Here is a 27,398-nt window from a genome sequence, read left to right as displayed (position 1 = left end):
TAATACCTTCTAGTATCGCTGTTTTGTGCATATGATATGTTTGATTTCTGTCAGTCGGTGATGTACAACGTGGCCTTTTTGTTGTAGTCGACTGTAATTGTGTAAGGCTTCTTGGTAGAACTGCGATGTGTATCGTTGTTCTTCTGACTTGGTGTATGATAAGTTGACGTATACCGGGTTTTGCTGCTTGGATCCACCACTGCAAGAGTGTTGGACAGTAGTTTTTCCGCCTGGTTATTTGGGCCCATTTTCGGGGAAATTCTTCCATTGCTTCTGGCGAGGTAAGAAGTCTGTTATTCAGTTTCCAGTAACCTCGTCCCAGTAATGGGATAGACGTGCGAGATTTTAGTGTGAGGACGACCGTGTGATGGTCCGTAAAAGGAACAGGAAGAACACTAATAGTATGAGTACTGGAGTATAAAGTTTGAGAAAGGTATACCCTATCCAGTCGGGATGCAGATGTGGGTCTATGGAATGTAAATTTGACGTAGTCTTTGTGTTTGTATTTAGCGATCTCGATAGCTGCAGTCGCTTAAGTGCGGCCAGTATCCAGTATTCGGGAGATAGTAGGTTCGAACCCTACTGTCGGCAGCCCTGAAAATGGTTTTCCGTGTTTTCCCATTTTCACACCAGGCAAATGCTGGGGCTGTACCTTAATTGAGGCCAGGGCCGCTTCCTTCCTACTCCTAGCCCTTTCCTGTCCCACCGTCGCCATAAGACCTATCTGTGTCGGTGCGACGTAAAACAACTAGCAAAAAAAATTGTGTTTGTATTCCCATGCGTCTACCATATGCAAGCGTTTGACTAACTCGGACAGTGTTGGAGACAAGTTGGGTGTTTGTCCTCGTTGAGCTTTCAGGTGGAACACACAATTGAAATCACCACCTAATACTACATCGGTTCCACGTGTAAAATGGATGTTTAGTTCCTCCATAAAAAAATTCCCTCCCTCCGTTCGGTTTTGTGAGCCTGAAGGAGTGTAGACATTAATGTATACTGTATTGTCACATAAGGCTGAAATGACTCGACCACTGGGGTTCGCTATGAATTCAGTCATTGTTAATCCTGGTCGGTAAACGATCGCTGTTCCCCTTGGGACCTGCCCTATGTTAACAAAATACTCATATGGATTGAGGATATCCAACTTTGGTAAACAAACCTCTTGTAAGAAAAGTATGTCTATGTCATTCTCGTTTATAAACTTCTCAAGGAGGGTCAACTTGCTAGGACTGGTTATTCCATTTATATATATTAGCTGTAGCAATAGTGCGCAAAGGCATAAGTATGTACAGTAGTAGATATAGTCCCCACTGTAGCAAGAGATGATGATTCCAGATTATCATGTCTGGGATATAGCATATGGGGGTAAAGCGTCCCTATAAATTTCTGTGAGCGGTTTTCATAAATTGTAATTTAGTTCCTTCAGTACAGATACTAACTGCGTATCGAACATCTATAGGGAGTCTGGTGAAAGTGTGTTGTACTTGGCACGTATGATATTTAGAAATTCAGGAACGTACTCATGCAATTCTGTTCGATGGCACGCCTTCAGAACAGAGAAAATCGGGCCTTGGCTGGGCGCTGTGTTCATGTGGCAGAGATCGTTCATTATTCTACGAACTTCTTCACCATTGGCATCCTGTAGTTGGGCCTGATCACAGGTCGCAGTTTTTGGGTTCTCGATCTAGAGTCCTTGGCACTGTTTGTAGTCTGGGACTGTTTACGTGTTTTAGTGCGTTCCTTGGGGTGTTGTGTCAAACTTTCCGGAGCTGATGACAGTAGTATAATTGGATGGTTCGGCGGCCTCCTCCTCCTCCTCCCGCGGGAAATTTGAATGTTGGCGCGAGATTTGAATTTGTAAACAAAGCCACGTGCTTTTTGACAGCTGTCATCGACAACAACGCATCGCTAACCTCACTGCTGCCATCTTGACGGTCCTAAACCTCAGTAGTGCCAACTTAACCTAACTAGCGCGAGGTAAACAAAGCCACGTATTTTTTGACAGCCACGTGCTTTTTGACAGACAACAACGCATCGCTAACCTCAGTACAGCCATCTTGACGGGCCTAAACCTCAGTAGTACCAACTTAACCTAACTAGCGTGAGGTAAACAAAGCCACGTGTTTTTTGACAGCCACGTGCTTTTGACAGACAACAACGCATCGCTAACCTCAGTCTGCCATCTTGACGGGCCTAAACCTCAGTAGTACCAACTTAACCTAACTAGCGCGTGGTGAACAAAGCCACGTGCTTTTTGACAGCCACGTGCTTTTTTGACAGCTGTCATCCGCCATCTTTAATCCAGAGAGCACCGTGCTGCCCTCTTTATCGTAGTAGATATAAATTCGTCACCTGTCATCGGCAGTGCTGCCATCTTGGCGGGCCTAAACCTTAGTGCTACCAACTTAACCTCACTAGCGCGAGATAAACAAATCCACGTGCAGCTGACATCCGCCATCTTTAATCTATAGAGCGCAGTGCTGACCTCTTTAGCTACTTACCTTTGAAATGTGGTACGTCACAGCTGTCATCCGCCATCTTTAATCCAGAGAGAACAGTGCTGCAATCTTTAGTTGAAATATGGTGGCGGCAAATTCCACGTGCTCTGGTTTGGAAACAAATTCACGTGCTATTTTCTGACAGCTGTCATCCGACATCTTGCATCACAAACCTCAGTGCTACACTCTTTAGCTAGATACCTTTGAAATGTGGTGGCGGCAAATTCTACATACTCTTGTTTGGAAACAAACCTATGCGCTTTTTGACAGCTATCATCCGCCATCTTTAATCCAGAGAGCACCGTGCTGCCCTCTTTAGCTACTTATCTTAGAAATGTGGTGGCGGCAAATTCTACGTGCTCTTGTTTGGAAACAAACCCATGTGCTTTTCTGACAGCTGTCATCCACCATCTTTAATCCAGAGAGAAGAGTGCTGCACTCTTTAGTTGAAATGTGGTGGCGGCAAATTCTACGTGCTCTTGTTTGGAAAAAAACCCATGCGCTTTCCTGACAGCTGTCATCCACCATCTTTAATCCAGAGAGAACAGTGCTGCACTCTTTAGTTGAAATGTGGTGGTGGCAAATTCCACGTGCTCTTGTTTGGAAACAAACCCATGTGCTTTTCTGTCATCCACCATCTTAAATCCAGAGAGAACAGTGCTGCACTCTTTAGTTGAAATACGGTGGTGGCAAATTACACGTGCTCTTGTTTGTAAACAAACCCATGTGCTTTTCTGACAGCTGTCATCCACCATCTTTAATCCAGAGAGAACAATGCCGCACTCTTTAGTTGAAATGTGGTGGCGGCAAATTCCACGTGCTCTTGTTTGGAAACAAACCCATGTGCTTTTCTGACAGCTGTCATCCACCATCTTTAATCCAGAGAGAACAGTGCCGCACTCTTTAGTTGAAATGTGGTGGCGGCAAATTCTACGTGCTTTTGTTTGGAAACAAATTCTACGCGCTCTTCAGCTGTCATCCACCATCTTTAATCAAGAGAGCACCGTGCTGCCCTCTTTGTGGTGGCGGATAATTTGAAAAATTCTTTTCGACAAGCAGCCATCTTTAATCCAGAGAGAACAGTGCTGCCCTCTTTAGCTACTTACCTTTGAGGCGGTTAATTTGAAAAATTCTTTTCGACAAGCAGCCATCTTTAATCCAGAGAGAACAGTGCTACCCTCTTTAGCTACTTACCTTTGAGGCGGTTAATTTGAAAAATTCTATTTAACAAGCTGCCATCTTTAATGAAAAGAGCATCGGGTAAATTTTACGTCACAGCTGTCATCCACCATCTTGCATTGCTAACCTTAGTGCTGCCCTCTTTTGCTACTTACCTTTGAAAAAAAATCTATTTGACAAGCTGTCACCCGCCATCTTGCATCGCAAACCTCAGTGCTGCACTCTTATTTGAAATGTGGTGGCGGATAATTTGAAAAAATATTTTTGACAAGCAGCCATCTTTAATCAACAGAGCACCGTGCTGCCATCTTTAGCTACCGCCATCTTACATCGCTTACCTCGCTGCTGCACTCTTTAGTTGAAATGTGGTGGCGGTTAATTCGAACAAGTTTAATCACGCATCGGGCAAGCTAGAGTAAGGACGTGCTGCAGTGATGACGTCATCATGCATGTTTAGACTTGTCCGTTTTCTTAAGAGTAAGTCGGTGTAAAGGAATGTGGTGGTGGTAAATTCGAACAAGTTTAAACATGCATCGGGAAAGCTAGAGTAAGCACGTGCTGGAGTGATGACGTCATTGTGCATGTTTAGACCTGATCGTTTTTCTTAAGAGTAAGTCGGTGTAAAGCAATGCAATAAGTACAACATTTTTTTAATGCGATCAAATATTTATTTACAAATGTACTACAACAGTGTTCGTTTTTGCTGCTGACAAGGTTGGTGCGCTTCTTAACAACGTATGCTTTTGAAATGCCTCCTGCAACATTCAAATTAAACAAAACATTTAGAAATATATTATACTAAGTATGTTATGCTTACAGAGAAGATCATATACTTCTTACCTTGCTGTTATTCCTTTTCGGAATCATCATCATCATCATGAGGTACTAGAGAAAGTTCATTCATACACTGTGTACAGTGTTCAATCCTCGGATTTGGTCCATCCCAATCATCATCACCATTTTCTCCTCGATGCTTGTAATGTCGTTCACAAGTTCTGCATAAAGCTACTTCGATCGACATCTTACTGTGTAGAGGAAGGATGTCCCAAAAGTTATGTACGTAAGAGGCAGCGTACGTATATAAAAATCCTGGTGGTAAGTATTGAATAAGATGTTTCGGCATCGACGTTCTATGTTTATAGAACATCTTAATAGCCTCACTCACTCGTGTAAGATAAATAAGATGTTGCGTATGAGCATGCAAACAGCATGCACATTTACAGTTTTGTTCCATAGCGTACGATGTCGAAGCACACACTAATGAAAATGATAAAGATCTATTCTTATTCATAGCCTCGTAACAATATTCGTTAGCGGATGGTAAGTAACATCACTCATATGAATAATAAGACAATAGGCTGCTGTGTTAGCAGGAATGTTTTCAGATGTTTCAAATTCTAAACGATTATCAACTGGAGATTCTTTTATAGATTCTTCATGATAAGAGCAGTCTATAACTACAATCGGTGCTTTATTTTTAAATTCTTGAGGTGTAAATAGCGGACGATCTTCTTTCTGATAATACCATGATTGAAATTTACAAAACATGTCATAGAGCATCCCAAACTTATTTTTCTCAAAGTTAATGTCTATGTTTTCGTAGGGATACGTAATTCCGTTGAGATATAGTCTAACGTGTCTTAATTTACAGTGATCAAACAGTGAGCTATCTTTTTCGTGATTGAATTTACGATTAGTTTGAAATCCAAAAATAATGTACAAGGGCTTCTCAGTAAAACGTGATTTTTTAACAGCCCAGCTATGCTTGTTTGTAGGTGGTAACACAGGATATTCATGCAGCTCCCAACTTCCAAAACATATAGGTAATGGTGTATCATTTTCTACAATCTTGAGCAATCGAAGTTTTTCACAATCAGATAAGGTTACATGTGGAATCCGCCACAGTATACGATGCAGTGTTATTTTCGATTCTACTTGTGTTTCGACTGCTTTAAGAGAATTGTAATCACTTCGATCACGGATTAGAATAAGCTCTTGTTTTGCGTTGATTATAATACGTGTAAAGTCTTCTGCGAATCCAAAAATATGTTTCAGGGATAACATACCCGTAAAAGTTCCATCCTCATTAATCATCCAGTTGTTAGTAGCTTTTGGACACAATCCAGCCATCCGCAAAGGATTACTTTCTTCATCACAGAAAGAATGGTAGAGTTTCATTGCACTTGTAATACCAACATTCTTCGTTCGATCTATTTCAACATTATTTACTTCATATCGCGCTTCAGAAAAGAGAAAAGCTAGAGCATGGTTGTTTAGTTGTGAAGTGCTTGGTCCACTTCCATCAGACTTTTCTAGTCGTCCTTCAATATAGAGGTAGCTTTCGTGTGGTAAGGTGTAAACATCTTGTTGATTAATAATAAAATGAATTTCATCATTGTTATTTAATCCAAACGTAAAAGGTTGATAGGAATGAAGCTCACTTCGTACTACACCTTCACGACTTTCTACTGTATTCGTAATGTCTAGCATTTCTTCCATTCTGTTGTAGTAGTGTATATCCTAAATCTTGGAGTATCTGCTTATGGGTATCTGTTAACTCGATGAGTCTCTGCACACATGTAGTATGTCTTCGGAATGTACACCGTGTTTTATAGATGGTTTTCATACTGGTTTAAGATGTAGTTTGGAAGCTACGTACGCGTGCTGATCTAAATGAATAAGCTGATTATGTTTATTTACAAGTCTAAGAGTAATGTTGCTAATGTGTTTTACAGACACAGGATGATAAAGAACTACTGCTGGTTTCTCACAAATAGTATATCCACGTTCCTCTGTAACAATAAAGTCGTGCAGGACGTGCGAAGGTTGTAGATTACTATTCAAGTCTGTAATAATATTACAAGTAATGTTCACATTATAATCATCGAAGAGTTATATAGGTTGATCAGACACGTAACGTACGTTCGGTAGGAACTCCCTCGATGAAAATCCAAGCAGTGGTCCAATCGAATCAGGTTGTGATTTGAAGTCAATCTTAAATGATGATTCAATAACACACTTATGTGTAATGTTGCTTATAGTGATTGAGAACTTGTAATTATGATTACTAAAACTATCTTCCCCAAACTGATCAATTAACGTACTTTCAATATAGCCGTGAATATCGTCTACTGTATAACTACCTGAGGGTAGTGTTAGCACATACTCATCGTAATAGAACTTGTTTAAACCATCACGCACATTATAGATTTTATTGTAGCTTTCAAACGATACTAGTCCAAGACTATGCGGCTGATAACCAAGTACGATTGGTGGATTAAAATAGACGGTTGTTTCAGGTCCTTCTCCACGTACAGCAAACGTTCTTTCACTGTTCGTCATCACGTAGACACTAATGCACTTTCTCTACTGTCTGGGTTTGATATAAGTACATAAGACATAATCCTCCGCACATGCGTGTTTTAAAGTTTTGCACACGGTTTTTATTGTAAACAATGTCTGCACTGCTTCCGAAATAACGTATGAGCTCAAAAGGAGGAGGTAAATCTCCATAGCTATCAAAATACCATACTTTAGATTTACGTTTTACATAAGCAACGTAATGAGTTCCAGGTCCACGACTGTCGTCCAAGTTAATTACGGCACTTTCACGTTCACGTGGGCGCGCTGGTAGTTGATCGCGCATATACACTCCTCGAAAATAATGAATTCCTAGTTGTTTAGCAAACGTAAAAACTTCATCATGCGTTAGAGCTCGATATGGCAGTGCATTCATTAGACGTTTTTGGGAGAAATGTAGATACCAAGCCCTTTCTTGTATGGCGCTAGCTTCATGTTCATACCTTTGCCTCGTAACGCAATTGCCTCCATCGTCTTGTTATGACGTTCACTCTCTTTCAACTGTTGTTTCGCTTCTTCTACAGCTTTGACAGTTCTCGCTACAGCACTAGCACCACCTAGCAATGACCCTAAAGCTGCTAAGCCAGCAAACAGCGCAGGAAGAAATCCTCCTCGTTTTGGTACAGGAATAATTCGTGCACGTTTACTAAATATTGCTCTGCACTTTGGAGAAATTCTCGCTCTTGCTGCGCTTAACGCTTTAGTAATAGCTACACGAGGATTGTATTCCCCTCGAATAGCTTTTTGCGCAGCCTTTATAACATCTTTCCATCCAACAGTTTTTACTTTCTTCTTCTTCTTCATGTCGTTTGGATATCGTTGTTTCACCATGCTGGACACGACTTTATTAGTCAAGAGCAAATCATAAACTAACCGTTACCTCTTGTTTCGTTTAATATATATATTACTATTACGTACTTTATGATTCAGTTATCATGAAGATTATAAAGCAGCAAGACACGCTACCTGTTACCGACATTGTACCACATCTCTTACCTAGTTCTAGTACAACTACAAGAAAACGTCATGGAACGTTGTTTCCTTTCACTGTTCGATGTATTATATCAGGTCCGTCGGGATGTGGTAAAACAAATCTTTTACTCACACTTATTACTTCTGTAAATGGTGTACGCTTCGGGAATATTTACGTTTTCGCAAAGTCACTCTTTCAGCCGCTATATACTATTCTACAAACTGTAATGCACGATCTAGTTAAAGATGGAATAAGATATTTTAAATTTAATTCACATGAGCAAGTACCATCACCAGACGATGTGCTTCCTAATTCTCTTATGATCTTTGATGATGTCGCAACAGAACAGCAAAACGTTATTCGTGCATTCTTTAGTATGGGTCGGCATAAATATGTTGATTGCATCTATTTGTGCCAAACCTATTCTCGTGTGCCTAAGCAGTTGATACGCGACAACGCAAATGTTATTGTGCTTTTTCGGCAAGATGAGCGCAACATGCGACATGTGTATAACGATCATGTTAACACTGATATGACATTCGATGACTTTAAACGTATGTGTGCTAAATGTTGGTCATTACACCGTTACAGCTTTTTAGTTATTGATAAAGAAAGTGATGTACAGCATGGACGATATCGCATGGGTTTCGATCATTTTATATGCATTAACACAGAATTACAGTAACTACTTGATTAAAAACCATCATCATGTTAACATCTAGCAAGGAGATCACAAAACATATCATCGAAGCTCGAAACAATATTCGACGGAAATTTAAAGAGCTTAAACGTATTCAAGCAGACACGGATTTAATTTTTAAAAACACAACTAAGTACACCACTCAAAGAAATTTTTAATTCTACTTCATTACCGCAGTCTACTTCAAGTTTTGCTTCTATGCAAACATCATATCATAAAGAGAAGCATGAAGAAGAAAAGCATGAAGAAGATACGGAAGAGAAGAAGCAGGATGTAGATCAAGAAGAGGAAGAGGAAGATAAGGAAGAAGGAGAAGAAGAACTTAATGATACATCACCATCTAAGCGTGTTGAGTTTTTAACTACAGATGTTATTGCTGAAACACCTACTACATCGACGCAAAATCTACCATCTTTGTCTGAGGTTATGATTACACCAGAGTATCGCAGTCAGTTTAAAACTTTTATTCAAGATACCTATGGATCTCTCTTTGCACCTTATATAGAAAAACTTTTTACAGGACAAACTGACACTACCTACGGTATTCGCTACGAAGACGACTGTTTCCGGATAGGAAATTCAAATGTTAAGATTAATAGCAATAAACTCATTGTAAAAGGTTTTACCTATAAACCTACGAAAGGACTCTTAGAACTTCTTTTCTCACGAATACCGGACAAGGATATAATTTTACAAGATGATCTTAAAAAATATAAAGCAATACTTTTTGCTACTGACGCAACACGACGTAATTACAAGAGAACAGAAGCTGTAAATGCGAATAAGAGTTACAAGTATCGTGAGTTTATTTCTAAGCTCTTTCCGAATGCACGTAGTCTAGATGTTATCTACAAGCCTTTGTTGCCGTATGTGGATGTAAGATACTGGAATGACCCAAACTTACTCGTTGAACGATTACAACTTTTAAGAGCATCGCAAGAGGCTGGTCACACTGGTCACGGATCAAAAATTCTAGAAATAGAAAGAGAACTACGTTATGCCGGTATTATTTTGTAATGGCTCGTCAAGAGAAGATCTCACCTGTAAACATCGCACATGAGTTACATAAACCAGCACGTCGCACCTACTGTCGCAGACGCGTTATTACACGAGGAAAAGATGATCTCTGGCAAGCAGACTTAGTAGAAATGATTCCATATGCTTATAGTAATAAGGGGTATAAGAATCTACTTACTGTTATCGATGTGTACTCGAAGTTTGCTTTTGCACAACCCGTGCGTTCTAAAACAGCAGCTCAAGTTAAAGAAGCATTTAAACATATTGTTGAAGAATCGAAACGCTGCCCATGGCTTCTTCAAACTGATCAAGGTGAAGAGTTTTACAACAAGGATTTTTCTTCTTACCTCAAGTTACTTGGCATTCAACACTACTCTACGTTCAGCAATCTCAAGGCAAGTGTTGTAGAACGCTTTAATCGTACACTCAAAACAATGATGTGGCGAGAATTTACAGCGCAAGGTTCATATCGTTGGATTGATCTGCTACCTAGACTTTTATCTACCTACAACGATACACCTCATCGCACTATCGGAACAAAGCCACGTCTTGTTACAAAGAATACACCTCGTATAAATGCTATTCATCTTGTAATTAAAACAGCTGATCCACGTCATCATCGCTTTAAAGAAGGTGATTTTGTTCGCATCAGCAAACACAATTCTATCTTTGCAAAAGGATACACACCTAACTGGAGCACTGAAATTTTTCAAATCAGAAGTGTTAAGCTTACTAATCCAGTTACGTATTTACTTCGCGATCTCAGAGGACAGCCTATCGAAGGAGGATTCTACATTGAAGAACTGCAGAAAACAAAATATCCTGATCATTATTTAGTTGAACGTGTTATTCGACGTCGTGGCAATAAACTGTATGTTAAATGGCTTGGTTTTAATAACAGCTTTAATTCATGGATTAATAAAGAGGATGTACTTTAAATCTTATGTGTGTTTTCTTTTAATCCTCTACGTTTCCTTTCTTCTAAGTCACTAGGACATGCTGTAGGATTAAACAACACCTGTAATATGTTTTGACAATTCATATTTATTTTAGAATATATATATACATTTTTATCCTTTGTTTATTTTACTGTCTTTGTCACTCAGTTTTCGTTTTATTGCACCAACAACGACAAGTGCTGCTATCTTCTGAGCAGCAAAAGCACTAGGTAATAACACACACACACACATACAGCATAACTGTACGAAGCAGATTTTAACAGCTACACGACATACTCTATGCAGGCAGCATGTATCTACGTGTCAGGCAAACGTGTTCTAGGGCCGCAGGGGAGATGAAGCACGAAGACAAGAAGATCAATCACTCTATTGATGAGTCCACGCCCAACATGCTTCCTCATCTTTCTCCCAGCACGTTTCTTCACCCTTTCCTTGTTTACTCTCTCCACATCCATGATAAGTGTTTATAAGCGAAGACAACTGGTTAGTTTTAGGTCCGTGATACAGTTTAATTAGTTGACATGTACGGCACTGTCTCACAGAAGGTCGTCTACCTAAACTCACGTGTTCATGATTTAAACTACACGTTTGAAGCTCTGACAAAACAGGATCTTGAGTCCACTCACGAGGCACCTTATCCCAAATCTTCTTTACAGCATTCGCAGCTACATTAACCAAAAATGCCTTTGGTAATGCATTTAACTCTTCTTCAGTAAAAGTGTTTAGTTTCTTTTTGCATGCATAAAACTTTACGATCGCCTTTTCAACTGCGTTACACTTAGTATCTGTTAGAAATGACATGATGTCTTTACTCTACAAATGTTTCTTTTACACTAAGGTTATTTCGACACTGCAGTTTACATATGTTGTTCACTTCCCGGCATGCACTGCGACACAACCAATCAAAGAGCATGCATACATGTTGTAAAGAATGTTTACTTGTTTCTCTACTATGCTCTTTCGGAAGGGTTTTAAATGATGGGCACCCCAATTCATGCATGTCGATAACTTCACACGATGATGGTAGAAAATCACGCAACCATTCTTTCTTTTCACAACCCTTTAAAAGAACAAGATCTGCTCTTGACAAATGTGCATTCATCATTAAAGGTAGAAAACGATAATGAATTCCTTTTTATTCCCACTTCAAACCTAAATTGTTTTCAATCCACTGAGTCTGCTTTTTATCTTCATCTGTTTGCAAACAGTAAGGGAACGGTGGACTAAATACTAAACTAACAAGTTTTGGTACCCACAACACACTGCAATCTAACACAGCCACCTCTTTAAACACAAATTTGTTTCCGTTTACTTTAAAGCCTTGCACATCAACTATTAATGTTTTCGTCATGTTTGCACTCCACTCTCTATCACTGTTTCTCGAAGACTAAAGCTTTTAGTTAACGAACGGGTTTAAACATGCACAATAACGTCATCACTGCAGCACATGCAAACTCTTGTTTTTATGATGCATACTTATTGCATTCCTTTACACCGACTTACTCTTAAGAAAACGGACAAGCCTAAACATGCATTATGACGTCATCACTGCAGCACGTCCTTACTCTAGCTTGCCCGATGCGTGATTAAACTTGTTCGAATTAACCGCCACCACATTTCAACTAAAGAGTGCAGCAGCGAGGTAAGCGATGTAAGATGGCGGTAGCTAAAGATGGCAGCACGGTGCTCTGTTGATTAAAGATGGCTGCTTGTCAAAAAGATTTTTTCAAATTATCCGCCACCACATTTCAACTAAAGAGTGCAGCACTGAGGTTTGCGATGCAAGATGGCGGGTGACAGCTTGTCAAATAGATTTTTTTTCAAAGGTAAGTAGCTAAAGAGGGCAGCACTAAGGTCAGCAATGCAAGATGGTGGATGACAGCTGTGACGTAAAATTTACCCGCAAGATAGCACCACGATGCTCTTTTCATTATAGATGGCAGCTTGTTAAGTAGAATTTTTCAAATTAACCGCCTCAAAGGTAAGTAGCTAAAGAGGGTAGCACTGTTCTCTCTGGATTAAAGATGGCTGCTCGTCGAAAAGAATTTTTCAAATTAACCGCCTCAAAAGTAAGTAGCTAAAGAGGGCAGCACTGTTCTCTCTGGATTAAAGAAGGCTGCTTGTCGAAAAGAATTTTTCAAATTATCCGCCACCACAAAGAGGGCAGCACGGTGCTCTCTTGATTAAAGATGGTGGATGACAGCCGAAGAGCGCGTAGAATTTGTTTCCAAACAAGAGTACGTAGAATTTGCCGCCACCACATTTCAACTAAAGAGTGCGGCACTGTTCTCTCTGGATTAAAGATGGTGGATGACAGCTGTCAGAAAAGCACATGGGTTTGTTTCCAAACAAGAGCACGTGGAATTTGTCGCCACCATATTTCAACTAAAGAGTGCAGCACTGTTCTCTCTGGATTAAAGATGGTGGATGACAGCTGTCAGAAAAGCACATGGGTTTGTTTCCAAACAAGAGCACGTAGAATTTGCCACCACCACATTTCAACTAAAGAGTGCGGCACTGTTCTCTCTGGATTAAAGATGGTGGATGACAGAAAAGCACATGGGTTTATTTCCAAACAAGAGCACGTGGAATTTGCCACCACCACATTTCAACTAAAGAGTGCAGCACTGTTCTCTCTGGATTAAAGATGGTGGATGACAGCTGTCAGAAAAGCACATGGGTTTGTTTACAAACAAGAGCACGTAGAATTTGCCGCCACCACATTTCAACTAAAGAGTGCGGCACTGTTCTCTCTGGATTAAAGATGGTGGATGACAGAAAAGCACATGGGTTTGTTTCCAAACAAGAGCACGTGGAATTTGCCACCACCACATTTCAACTGAAGAGTGCAGCACTGTTCTCTCTGGATTAAAGATGGTGGATGACAGCTGTCAGAAAAGCACATGGGTTTGTTTCCAAACAAGAGCACGTAGAATTTGCCGCCACCACATTTCAACTAAAGAGTGCAGCACTCTTCTCTCTGGATTAAAGATGGTGGATGACAGCTGTCAGAAAAGCACATGGGTTTGTTTCCAAACAAGAGCACGTAGAATTTGCCGCCACCACATTTCAAAGATGAGTAGCTAAAGAGGGCAGCACGGTGCTCTCTGGATTAAAGATGGCGGATGATAGCTGTCAAAAAAGCGCATAGGTTTGTTTCCAAACAAGAGCATGTAGAATTTGCCGCCACCACATTTCAAAGGTATCTAGCTAAAGAGTGTAGCACTGAGGTTTGTGATGCAAGATGGCGGATGACAGCTGTCAGAAAATAGCACGTGAATTTGTTTCCAAACAAGAGCACGTGGAATTTGCCGCCACCACATTTCAACTAAAGATTGCAGCACTGTTCTCTCTGGATTAAACATGGCGGATGACAGCTGTGACGTATCACATTTCAAAGGTAAGTAGCTAAAGAGGTCAGCACTGCGCTCTATAGATTAAAGATGGCGGATGTCAGCTGCACGTGGATTTGTTTATCTCGCGCTAGTGAGGTTAAGTTGGTAGCACTAAGGTTTAGGCCCGCCAAGATGGCAGCACTGTCGATGACAGGTGACGAATTTACATCTACTACGATAAAGAGGGCAGCACGGTGCTCTCTGGATTAAAGATGGCGGATGACAGCTGTCAAAAAAGCACGTGGCTGTCAAAAAGCACGTGGCTTTGTTTACCACGCGCTAGTTAGGTTAAGTTGGTACTACTGAGGTTTAGGCCCGTCAATATGGCAGTACTGAGGTTAGCGATGCGTTGTTGTCTGTCAAAAAGCACGTGGCTGTCAAAAAACACGTGGCTTTGTTTACCTCACGCTAGTTAGGTTAAGTTGGTACTACTGAGGTTTAGGCCCATCAAGATGGCAGTACTGAGGTTAGCGATGCGTTGTTGTCTGTCAAAAAGCACGTGGCTGTCAAAAAACACGTGGCTTTGTTTACCTCGCGCTAGTTAGGTTAAGTTGGCACTACTGAGTTTTAGGCCCGTCAAGATGGCAGCAGTGAGGTTAGCGATGCGTTGTTGTCGATGACAGCTGTCAAAAAGCACGTGGCTTTGTTTACAAATTCAAATCTCGCGCCAAAATTCATATTTCCCGCCAAAAATTCAAATTTCCCGCCAGAATTCAAATTTCCCGCGGGAGGAGGAGGAGGCCGCTGAACCATCCAATTATACTACTGATGACGTATCGGAGTCCTCGGCTGAGGGACTGATGATCATTTCGTGAATGTCTTTTTCAGACAGTTTCGGTTTCTTACGGTTAGCAATTTGGCTCGTGTCTGTGCTGCCAGTTATGGGTAAGTTCTGTCCTGATGTACTAAGAACCTGTTGTTCACTTGCTACGTCATCTGGTGTAGTGTTTTCCTGCACGGGCACGGAAGTGGGTGGTACACTCGACTGGCCTTTGCTTTCGTCGCTACTAGGGTTAGTCTGCCTTGCTAAGGGCGGGTACTCCGCATTGTACTGTTGCTGTTGTACTTCTGGCTTGCTTACGGCTGGCTGTTCGCCGGGCTCTGTGCGGATATATTCTAAACGTGTCATTGGTCTGCAGCGACGCGGAAAATCAATTCTGAGATGGTCACTAGAATTACAAACAGCGCAGGTTTTTTCTTGACCGTCAAGCCCGTCTATGACTATAAAGGATGGAATTTGAGTTTGGAGGTCTATTTGTATTTGCCTAATCCCGTTTGCAACTGGTAACTTATAATAATGTGACCAGTATTCATTTGTGACCGATTTAACGGTACCATATTTTGCGATGTATGACCGTATTCTTTCATTTGGTACTTCCGGGGGAATGTTAAATAGCCTTACTATTGTTGCCTCAATGCCAGCTGGGGTAATTTCGACTGGGACGCGCTCGCCAGTAAATAGTGTGACACAGTTTTGTCCAGAAAAGATAGTCAATAGCCTATCAAAAATGTTGCGTGAAATTACCTTAATGTAGACAGAATTTGTTGAGACGTCTAGCTGCAGAGCTTCCAATTGGTCCACAGTGATCTTCAATATGTCTGCTACCCATGTGTGGATTTCAGCGGCTGACAGTCGAGTTGTCTTTCGTTGGAAGGAGCACTTCAAGGTATTTTTCCTGGTATGTTGCATGTTTCTTTCTTGTGTTTCCTTAATTACTGATACATAAACACAGCACTTTAAAAGTGAGCGGCGCACTTAACTGGATTTACCGTTGGTCAATTTCATTAAACACGTTCAGTATGCGAGTGAGCTGTATCGGACAACCTTCTCCGGCCAGTGCTTGGACGGAACTGTGCTTTTCAGTGTGTCCTCATTGGTTTCTTTTCATGAGACAGCACCCTGGTGCAGTCGCTTGAATTTCCTGTGTAAAATTGGCTTTCTATTTTCAATAATTCCTTCTATTTATCTCACCTATTTCCAATGTCACTCAGCTACCCAGCTAATTCCAAATCAAAATTCCACTCTGCATTAACCAGTATTTATACATCTGTCGTGATGCAAATGCTTTAACTAAAACACAGTGTATAGCACCTCCTAAAGTTTAAAATACGTTAATAATATGAAAAATAGATAAATAAATAAAACGTTAATAATAATAATAATAATAGTAATAATAATAATAATAATAATAATAATAATAATAATAATAATACAATGGAATAAGTGGCAGTCGGGTTAGGGTATCACGGCTGTGAGCTTGCAATCGGGAGATAGTGGGCTCGAACCGCACTGTCGGCAGCCCTGAGGATGGTTTTCCGTGGTTTACCATTTTCAGAAAAGGCAAATGCTGGAGCTATACCTAAAAAAATGCCACGGCCGCTTTCTTCCCACTCGTAGCCCTTTCCTATCCCATCGTCGCCATAAGAATTATCTGTGACGTTGCAACGTGAAGCAAATTGCTAATAATAATAATAATAATAATAATAATAATAATAATAATAATAATAATAATAATAGTAATAATAATAATAATAATAATAATAAAATATTTTATACCTTTCCAACTACCGTCCATCGTAATGGACGCTGGAATGAGAGACTACAGCCCGAAAGCGGGTTTCGTTAATGTGCCAAGATATCCATTAACGTCGTTCTGCCATATTTTGGCACCTTAAATGCCAATCAACTGCGCCGTAACCCCTAACACTGGCGACGATCGTCCAATCATATACGCTACACAGCTGTACGGAATGTATATGTAAGAGTGATGACTAGGGCCTGAATTCTTATGCAATTCCACATTCCATTCCTTTACTTTCAGACAACTGAAAAAAGAAATATCGATGAATTGTGATTCTGATATCGTTATACTTGATAATTTGTACACATGTTTGCATATCCTTAGCAATATTACACATTATGCGAAGAATATAACATTTTTACATATAAACTATATAAGCATCGTTTTCATTATCACGGCATGAAGGCAACATTAAATTGTGTAAAATACTCAGTGATTTACAATACAGCCTGCCTGGTGGCCATTGTAGTTAAGGCGTCAAATCTGTATGGTCTGTCACCATGGTTAGCCGGTTCGAGTCCCGTTGGTTGAAAATGTTTCAATTTCAGAATGTTGGCCGGCAGGAGATGTTGTGGTATACAATTTCTAATCACTAGATTGCGTGCTAAAAGCCTGGTCTCAATTGCAAATCTCTTCGCAGTGTTCATATGGATGGAGGGTACATGACGCTGTTGACGGTGGTTCATCCGTCGGATGGAGACGTTAAAGCTTAAGCAGGCCTTCGTGCTGTTCGACAGTAGGCCATTTGCCTGCACCGGGCTTCACCCCATTCCTTTCTACTATCATAGATTGCGCCAATCATTTCATCTCATTAACTGCTCTGGCGAGGCTGACCTCACGAAAGGCATCCGGTCGTGAAACTCGCTACGAAGATTCATCTCTAGGGCTAGGTTTCTGATGAATTTGCATTTGTTGTGTAACTGACATGTTGCTCAAATGTATATATGTTTCATGTAAGAATGAGTTCAATGAAGTCTATTAGGTCATTTTTTTTCATTTTTTTGCCATTTCTCAGGGATAGGGGAATTTTAGGTAAATTTGGTCATTTTTCTACTATTATCAAGAAAGAAAGATATTTTTATGTTTAACTATTTTAATTCTGTATTTTACTAAATTTCGGTTTGGAATATTTTGTTTGATTTCATACAATCATAAGATATATTTTCCAAGAATCGGATACCCTCTTCTCCTATTCACAAAAGTATGCATATAATGGACTCGCCCATACAAGGAAGTACATTTGCCTCTCGCGTAGGTAGGAGGCTGCAGCTAGCAATGAGTTTGTGGTATTTCTTCGAGCCGGAAGTGCTGTTTTATTAGAAGCGAAGTTACGATATGCCTAAAGTGAAGCAAAGTGTGTATGTTAAACTAAAACAATTTATCTCGCAATATGGAGAAAGGGTCTTCGCCAGTGACGGCACAATACTTTACTGCAAACTTTGTCACGTGAGAGTGGCGCCGTAAAGAGGCTTAAGGTGGAACAACATGTATCGCGTGAGAAACACAACGTGATCTGTAACGACTTCAGGATGAAGGAACATATCTACAACAGAAGCTTCTTGAAGAAACCCATTCATACTTTTCACCATTCATGGAAGAACTGGGTAGAGTGTTTCTTTGTGCCGCTAGTTTTTTGTGCCGATATCCCACTGAGTAAGTTAAACCAACCTAAACTGCAAAATTTCTTAGAGAATCACACAGGCAAATCCATACCGGATTCTTCTATGTTAAGGAGAATATCTGTTAGACGATGCTATGAAAATACATATGAAGAAATCAGGAAAAGAGTTGGAAATATAAAAAATATGGGTATCGATGGACGAGACGACAGACTCTTCAGGACGATATGTAGGTAACGTGTTGGTTAATGAATTTCGTGTAGCTATTTCTAGCCGAGTGCAGCCCTTGTAAGGCAGACCCTCCGATGAGGGTGGGCGGCATCTGCCATGTGTAGTGTTATGTGTGGTGTGAGAGTTGCAGGGATGTTGGGGACAGCACAAACACCCAGCCCCCGGGCCATTGGAATTAACCAATGAAGGTTAAAATCCCCAACCCGGCCGGGAATCGAACCCGGGACCCTCTGAACCGAAGGCCAGTACGCTGACCATTCACCCAACGAGTCGGGCAACATGTTGGTAAGAACATTGGACGAGGATGTTTCTGAGGAACACTTTCTACTCTATTGTGAGCATTTGCAAAAAAGTGAACTACTGAAGAATCAGCAAAGTTCTTGATACATCGTTGACATTGTTGTGGCCTGATTGCATTCGGCATGACAATGTGTTGCTCTTACGAGTAACGGATGCAGCCCCCTACATAGTCAAGGCTGCTAATTCGCTTCGTGCTTTCAACTCTAAAATGGTGCATTTAATTTGTTTGGCCAACGCGTTACACCGAGTCTCGGATGAGGTTCGCGGTTATTTTCCAGAAGTTGACTAATTGGTAGGATGTGTGAAAAAGGTATTCTTGAAGGCACTCTCTCGAGTTTCATCTTCCACTTCTGAAGTTCCAGAGATTCCACTTATTGATTCTCCCGTTTTGACAAGATGGGGAACCTGAATTGAAGCCTGCATATATTATAGCGAGATCTTGGGGTCGTAGCGGGATTTTCTGTCACTACACTGACCAAACGATGTGGCTCAGAAGAGAGCCTAAGTACTTTAAATGAGGAGCAAAAATCTGCTTACTAACGTATTTATTCAAATTTAATCACGAAGAACATGTCTGTTCTGTTAGGTCATCAGCCCAGAGGCTGGTTGTATCCTCAAATAGCACCACCAAATGTTATGCGGTTATAAGGAAACCGCAAAAACCAATGGCAGCACCTAAATGAGGCGTACTAGGCAAGACGAGGAGTGAGGTAGTTTGCCATTGCTTTCCTCACTGGGTCAGAAAGTGCTGTTGCAGCACGACTGACCCTATGAGCAACACCTTTCATAACACTCATACGCACTAGTCGTGCTCTGAATGTCATTACTCAGAACCACCCATACCCCAGCAGCTTCCATATTGTCACAGCCGTGGATGAGACTTGGACTTCGGTGGAAGCTACACTTTACTCTGGCCTGTGCCAAGAGATGGATACAAAAGTACTGTATCCATCATGAAATGGCAGCAGGCAAAACGAGGAACATATTTATTAAATTAATTAAAAAAATCACTTAATAATTTTACAACGTTTTAACGCAGTCACGTTACATAACGCAAGTGTTATCCTGTTAAAAATATTGTTTAACATTATTTAAAAGAATGAGAATGTCGTGTAAAATTCTTGGACAGCGGAAAACAGAAAAGAGAATAGTTTACGTCGCGCATTCCTATCTACGAAATGTCACTGTAAAATTTGTCACAAATGGAACATAATAATTGCTCTTACACAGTTGAAGTCTAAAATCTGCGCTAAATTAAGAAATATTTCATTTTTGGGGAATATTATGTATACCTACGTTACTACGTTACAAGTACTTTTGGTGCCACGCTCACAGTAACACAAATATGTCTTTTGTTTGTCTTAAACTTTTAACAATTTCGTGTGTGATGTCTGTGTTCACTGAAGTTCTTTGCTTTCGTTTTATTGCTTCAGGTGTCAATGACATCATTTCCAGAATTGTATCGCGATATGCAAGATTTAATTGGCGACAAAAAGCTATGGCCCATGTACATAAGAAGAATTCTGTGGACTAGTGATTTATTGGTCCAGGGATCATGCTATTTTCGTTCGAACAAAAAAAAAAACATTATCGGTCCAGGGATCATGCTATTTTTCTTATCGTACCGAGCTCGATAGCTGCAGTCGCTTAAGTGCGGCCAGTATCCAGTATTCGGGAGATAGTAGGTTCGAACCCCACTGTCGGCAGCCCTGAAAATGGTTTTCCGTGGTTTCCCATTTTCACACCAGGGAAATGCTGGGGCTGTACCTCAATTAAGGCCACGGCCGCTTCCTTCTCACTCCTAGCCCTTTCCTGTCCCATCGTCGCCATAAGACCTATCTGTGTCGGTGCGACGTAAAGCAACTAGCAAAAAAAAAAAAAAAAAAAAAATTTCTTATCTGAATGCTATTGACCTCCATTTTGCTGTTTCAACTGGCCGCTCTAGTCATATGGACAAAGATAATGAGAGTCTACAGACATAGCACTCCCATTTCTCGGTGCTAGCCCTGGACCTCAAGAAATTAACAAAATACGGCACCAGCAGCGAAATACGATATTAAAGTGTCCTGTATACAGGCCTTAAATATGTACTCATATTTCTCTAATAACGACGGTATTTCTTAATTTACCACAGATTTTTCACTTCATTTAAGTAAAAGCAATTATTATGTTCCATTTGTGACAAATTTTACAGTAACATTTCGCAGATAGGAATGCGCGATGTAACCCGAGAATAAAATCTGAAAATCGGGCACCATTAATCTAAATTTTAACTGAGAGTTAATCCACACGATCCGTGGAAAGTCTGACCTTCAACAAGTAGAATTCCAGATTTATAATTAATTAACGTTATCCACAAGTCTGGTATCCTATCGGATATTGGAACATCCCCGAATGGACCCTTAATCGAACCAAATCGACTACCAGTTGCTTTGGATTGGTTGCGAAACATTACTAAAAAGCATGGTGTTCATTACATGTTAACAGCAATTATCACAAACAAAATAAAATTCCAACATGCATTGTCATCTCGTGACGCCCTTAAGTTACAGAATAATCCCGATGCTGAAACATGCATCACCACAAACATATGTTCAGAAGGAACCAACAACAACTTGATCCGAGGGTATCTTACGTTACGTCGTCCTGAAGGAACAAAACTGCGAAATGTTGGAAACTTTAATTCATTATACATTTAGCAGAAATGCCAAACACTGAAGTTAATGAAAAGTGATAAGTCACTTGAAAGTGTTCTTACTAAACCGACTTTCAGGTAATAAATTGTTATGTCATTAAGTTTATAAACATACAAGTCCACACCCAAACAAAGCAAAGGAAATCTTTCCCATTTCTCTAACTACGACTTCCATCACAAATCTGTTTACCTACACTTGTCCCATTAAACTAAATTACAAGTGATCAGTAGCTCAACGTTTCACCTAATATAAAGTGAAATAATGAAAATTGAAAATAAAGTATATTAACAGCAGACGAATCGAAACCGCATTCGTAACGTAAATCCTACGTAAATCAACTAAGTGTCAACACACGGCGCTATCATAAGATACCGGACATCCAAACAATAAATCTTAAAGTAAAGAAAAATATGAATAGAGAAACGAAAGTTCAACGAACTTGAACACACGCGGCTAAACAGTAACGATCAGTCTCCGTTAGCTAGGTTTCCAAGTGGGACAACCCTCACATTCATGCCAATACTAATGCAACGCTATTATGGGAGCACCTTCTGGCAAGTAAGAATTATGCCGGAACATGGCCTTGATAATACCTGCTAACACACTTCACATTCGTATTCACTACTGCAGACACTAAAATCGTTCAAGTTGATTCGCAAAAAATGACTAACCTATGACTTGACTATATACAAACAACGCCCTAATTCTCTTGTTGAGCCTAGGTAGTGTCTACACATCCATATATTTATATAATACTCGCAGCATCCTAAATCTACCGTTACCGGGCGAGTTGGCAGTGCGGTTAGGGGCGCGCGACTGTCAGCTTGAATCCCGCTATCGGCAGCCTTGAAGATGGTTTTCCGTGGTTTCCCATTTTTACACAAGGCAAATGCTGGGGCTGTATCTTAATTAAGACTACGGCCACTTTTTTCCAATTCCTAGGCCTTTCCTATCCCATCGTCGCCATAAGGCCTCTCTGTGTCAGTGCGACGTAAAGCCACTAGGAAAAATATCTTTCTTTGAGCCAACGTTAGTATGTACACATCATTTACACTATCAGGCGAAATCCAAACTTCAAACACAATCTCGGATATTGAAATCTAATCCTCGTGGCAACTCTAACACAATTGTATGAAACTCGCCACAGAATGAACTCGAATCTGGAAATATAACTGTGTCCATTCCTTAAATTAAAGCGTGAAATCGAAATTAAACAACCTGTCCGAATAGTTTAATCCATTCATCAATGCAATCTCAACACATGCAGTGAAGTTCGCTAAATAAAAACAAATTCAACTTTCGTATGATTTTAGGTAATATGACGGAAAACAGTAATCACCACCATCACGAGATCCACAGCATAATTCAAGTGTGAGGCTCCAAATGGCCTATCATCTGAACATTCCAAATATGTATTGCCTTGAACTATCCAGTGAAGCAACTTGCATCAGTCTGCTCAAGCTACACTCTCATTCTGATAACATACATTTTTCACACCCGCAATGTTTCTAGCCGGCGGTAATTTCGTTTCGTAAAAACACAGAAGTCCGCCTCTGTGGTGTGGTGATTAGTGTGATTAGCTGCCACCCCGGGAGGTCCGGGTTCGATTCCCGGCTCTGCCACGAAATTTGAAAAGTGGTACGAGGGCTGGAATGGGGTCCACTCAGCCTCGGCAGGTCAACTGAGTAGAGGCGGGTTCGATTCCCACCTCAGCCATCCTGGAAGTGGTTTTCCGTGGTTTCCCACTCTCCCTCCAGGCACATGCCTGGATGGTACCTAACGTAAGGCCACGGCCGCTTCCTTCCCTCTTCCTTGTCTATCCCTTCCAATCTTCCCGTTCTCCGCAAGGCCCCTGTTCAGCATAGCAGATGAGGCCGCCTGGGCGAGGTACTGGTCATACTCCCAGTTGTATCCCCTGACCCAGAGTCTGAAGTTCCAGGACACTGTCCTTGAGGTGGTAGAGGTGGGATCCCTCGCTGATTCCGAGGGAAAAACCCACTCTGGAGGGTAAACAGATTAAGAAAGAAGAAAGAAAGAAAAATACAGAATAGAATTCAATTTACAATAATCAAATACTGCCTTGACCGTGCGTCGGAATGTATTTTGTTCGTGAGGTCGACTATCAAAAGAAAATGCGCTTTGCTAATACTACATAGAATCGTCACTTGGACTTAATTGCCATAACCTACGTCCATATAAAATACGGTAGTAACCATAGGAGAACATCGACTTGTAATTAAAATAGGCGTCACAACGCGCTCACTTGGTTTCTGACCACTATTAAATTAGTCAACTGTTCTGTATTGCTTACAGGACTTCGTCCTCTTACACAGTCTGTTTCTGAAATATTACCTCTTCACATACACCCTGTCACACAAATACCTCTGCGTCGTAAAACAGGGCTTTTTGTACTCAGCCTCCTGTTCATTATACATCACTCGTAAAATACAGGCTTACTCTGCCTTTAACATCTTCCTAACTATTCTCAAAATATTTTATTTTGATTACAATCCATTTTCTTCTTCTCGAAACCTTTTTCAAAGATACGTACCCCATGACCAACAACTTTATAAGGATTTCACAATTAATTTCTTTACGTTTCCTGTTGACCTCAAGAGCAAAATAACATACCGTGATTTTATTTATCACAAATACACGGTGTCACAAAATATATGTTTCCCAAAATAAAGGCTAACTCTATCAAACTTCACTGGATTTCGGTATAAATCGCAAATATCGCTTGACATTACTGCTGAATACATAATTTATCATTTAAAATTTATCCAGACGTGAATCATATTTTATTGTTATTATTATTATTATTATTATTATTATTGATAATTTAACATTTGACTTTATCACGCTCACAACGTTATCATTATTTTAACTTTTATTGCTCCGAACATTATTTCATTGATTTCATTACAATATTCACAACTTCAGCGATTACATTTTCTTACAGAAATGTAAACGCATTTTTAGAGTTTCACGCACTGACATGAATAATAGACACTTCGCCTCAACGTTGTAATACACTTTAATTATACACACGACATATAGTAAGTTAATGGGACAAGCATGTACAGTTCCAACTATAAAACATGATTATTGAAATTAGACAGACCTGGTAAGTGCAGCGTAGATATAGGGCCATCCCGGCCGCATTTGAGCTAGCTTGCCTCACACATTTAGCCCTTCAAATTTGGAGAGCACACTCTTCCTCTTTATTGTATATCACTTATGATTACACAGATTCTACACTATAATTGCTCTAACACGTAGATAATGAATTATTCTATACATACACCATCCGTACAACCGCACCGTTCATCAGCGAAGACCTAACTCTTCGTGAGAACTTCCCTCACTCTCACCCTCTTATGCCATGTGGTTTACTGATATGATACTCGAAGCTTATCTTGGCTAGTCTAAGGTACACTTCACTGAATACAAAGACACACAATAACTCACGAAAGCTACCTATGAATTCGCGGTTTGCATTTGAGAAGTTCAGAAATTCTATGCCATTTCAAATAAATATTTTATCTTGAGCCAGATAACTCAATAAATGTCATAAGTTTATTTGAAGAAACTTTTCAAGACCTCTACTTGATTTTAACGCAACGTAGGTCCACACTCGCAAACAACGACCAAGTAAGTGTGGCTACTGTTCATAGGTGGGGATACTTATAGGTTTTCTAGGGACGCTTTCCTGGTCGTGATGTATTGTAGTGTAATCATACAATTTAATAACCACTGGACTGATTTCTTTGATACCCAGCCCGCAAATTCTACCTTATTTCCAAGCCATGATGGTGTTGTTTGCTGATTTCTCCCGTGCCGGTAACGGGCGTAATTAATTCATTTCGTATAGATGATTTGACGCGCATTTGGATTGCGTGGCCTTTGCACGTGTGTCTAATCTGCAAGTATAGATGCCAAGTTTTCTCTAGGCCTCATTACATACATTTCAATCCTGTGGATTTTAGCTTCATTAAATATTTCATAAAATTCTTCATTATTTATTTCTTGGTTACTGATATTGCAGAAATTTCTCGCAGTGAAGGTTTAATATCTAGAAGATTACTCGCAGTCAATCGAAGTGTACCGAACTCGTCCGGACGGGCGGCTAGCTCACTCCCACGGTGAGTTGTGATGTCACAGAATGTGAGATGAGCTTGCAATAAAGAATTATGTTTGCACTTGTAGTTGCATCTTGTAGTTGTAATTTTCTAGTTGCAATATTTATCAGGGTAGAATTACGGATTCAACAGTAACAACCACGTGACGTCCGTTTGGAGAGTCATAATTGGTTACAATAAAGAGTATTATGGATCTCTTGTGGGAAAATAGCATTGCATAGTTATTGCCATAATTGAATTTCTGTTTCGATTTGTAACTCAGTGACGGAATGCTCCAAAATCAGAGAAGAAAAATGAACGGGTAACGTAATGTACAAATGATTCAACTCTTGCAACCACAGTTGTGGCATAATTTAATAAATACAGTAATAGAAAATGAGTAATGGTTTGTAACAAATGGCGTGTTGGATCTGCAGACTGCATACAACAATCTTAACAGCCAACGGCAGGAATTTTTATTAGTAGAGGTACACATTTTCCCTCATTGCACCGTCGTTATAATGTCCTATAAGGGATGTATGTAGTGGTGTTTTTGCGGTGCACTAGTTGGCAGCGTCTTGGGAAGTTGTGTCAGTCAAATTGACAAGTCTCATGCCACACTGGAGCGAATAGGTGGTACTTTCAAGGTTGCAGAGACCTAAAGAGCATGAATACTTTACAACTGTCTTGTCAAATCCTGCATATATCAATTTTTATTTTCAAGATTAAATTCCTTCCAGCTTTTATCCAATTAGAGGCAGCCCAGAGGATAAAAAATTCCCACCATACATATCATTATAATCAAGAAGGTGAGAGAGCATGTGTTGTAGCAGTGAATGATCAGCTGTTACACAGATCACTCCCAACTGTTATATAAATCGTTCCTCAAAATTTAATTTAGACACTTCACAGCCAACCAGTCTACCAGATTCATACATTGATTATCCAATTTTAACAGCTTACATAACTGTGGATATCTGGCTGTTGAGATGACTTTGGCTCGAACCATATCACCCACTACACGTACAGATGTTAACTCATACTTTTCGTACTACTTGACAAACATACGAAATACAATTAATTAGACAAATTAATTTAATATTACAGGGTTTTCTGATACACATGTTAGTGATATGTAAGACATAATGTGTACGGTCACCTCTTAGAATGGTAACCTTGATGATGCTGATTGTTGTACGAACCAGCAAATTTGAAATATTCTCTTGCTCAAGATATTTGCTCAGAGAGGAAATATTTTACGTAACTCCAACGTGTTATGACTGAACTGGATAAAACGGAAGCAGTATATTTGTACTGATGGTTCCGCGTTGTAGGGGTATCGTGCCTTCCTCTCGCTCGGAGGCCCCGGGTTCTATTCCCCGCCAGGTAAGGGAGTTTTACCTGGATCTGAGAGTTGATTCGAGGTCCACTCAGCCCACGTGATTACAATTGAGGAGCTATCTGACGGTGAGATAGCGTCCCTGGTCTAGAAAGACAACAATAACGAACTAGAAAATTCGTCGCGTAGACAACACGACACCTCGTAATCCTCAGCATTTCGGGCCGAGCTGCGGTCGCTTGGATGTCCATGGCCCTTCGGGACTGTTGCGCTGTGGGGTTTGTTTTTGGTCTGGTATTTTGGTAGTAATTTCCCACATGTTCTTCTGATTAAGAAGGGTAGAGAGTGGATAGTAGGTGATCACTCTACTGAAGCTGTCAACTCTAGTATGACCAGGAATGTCCAGACAACAGTGATTGCAAAAGTAGG

This window comes from Anabrus simplex, chromosome 2 (genome assembly GCF_040414725.1).
Source record: "Anabrus simplex isolate iqAnaSimp1 chromosome 2, ASM4041472v1, whole genome shotgun sequence".
NCBI classification, from domain to species: Eukaryota; Metazoa; Arthropoda; class Insecta; order Orthoptera; family Tettigoniidae; genus Anabrus; species Anabrus simplex.
Note: the sequence above shows the minus strand (reverse complement) of the source record.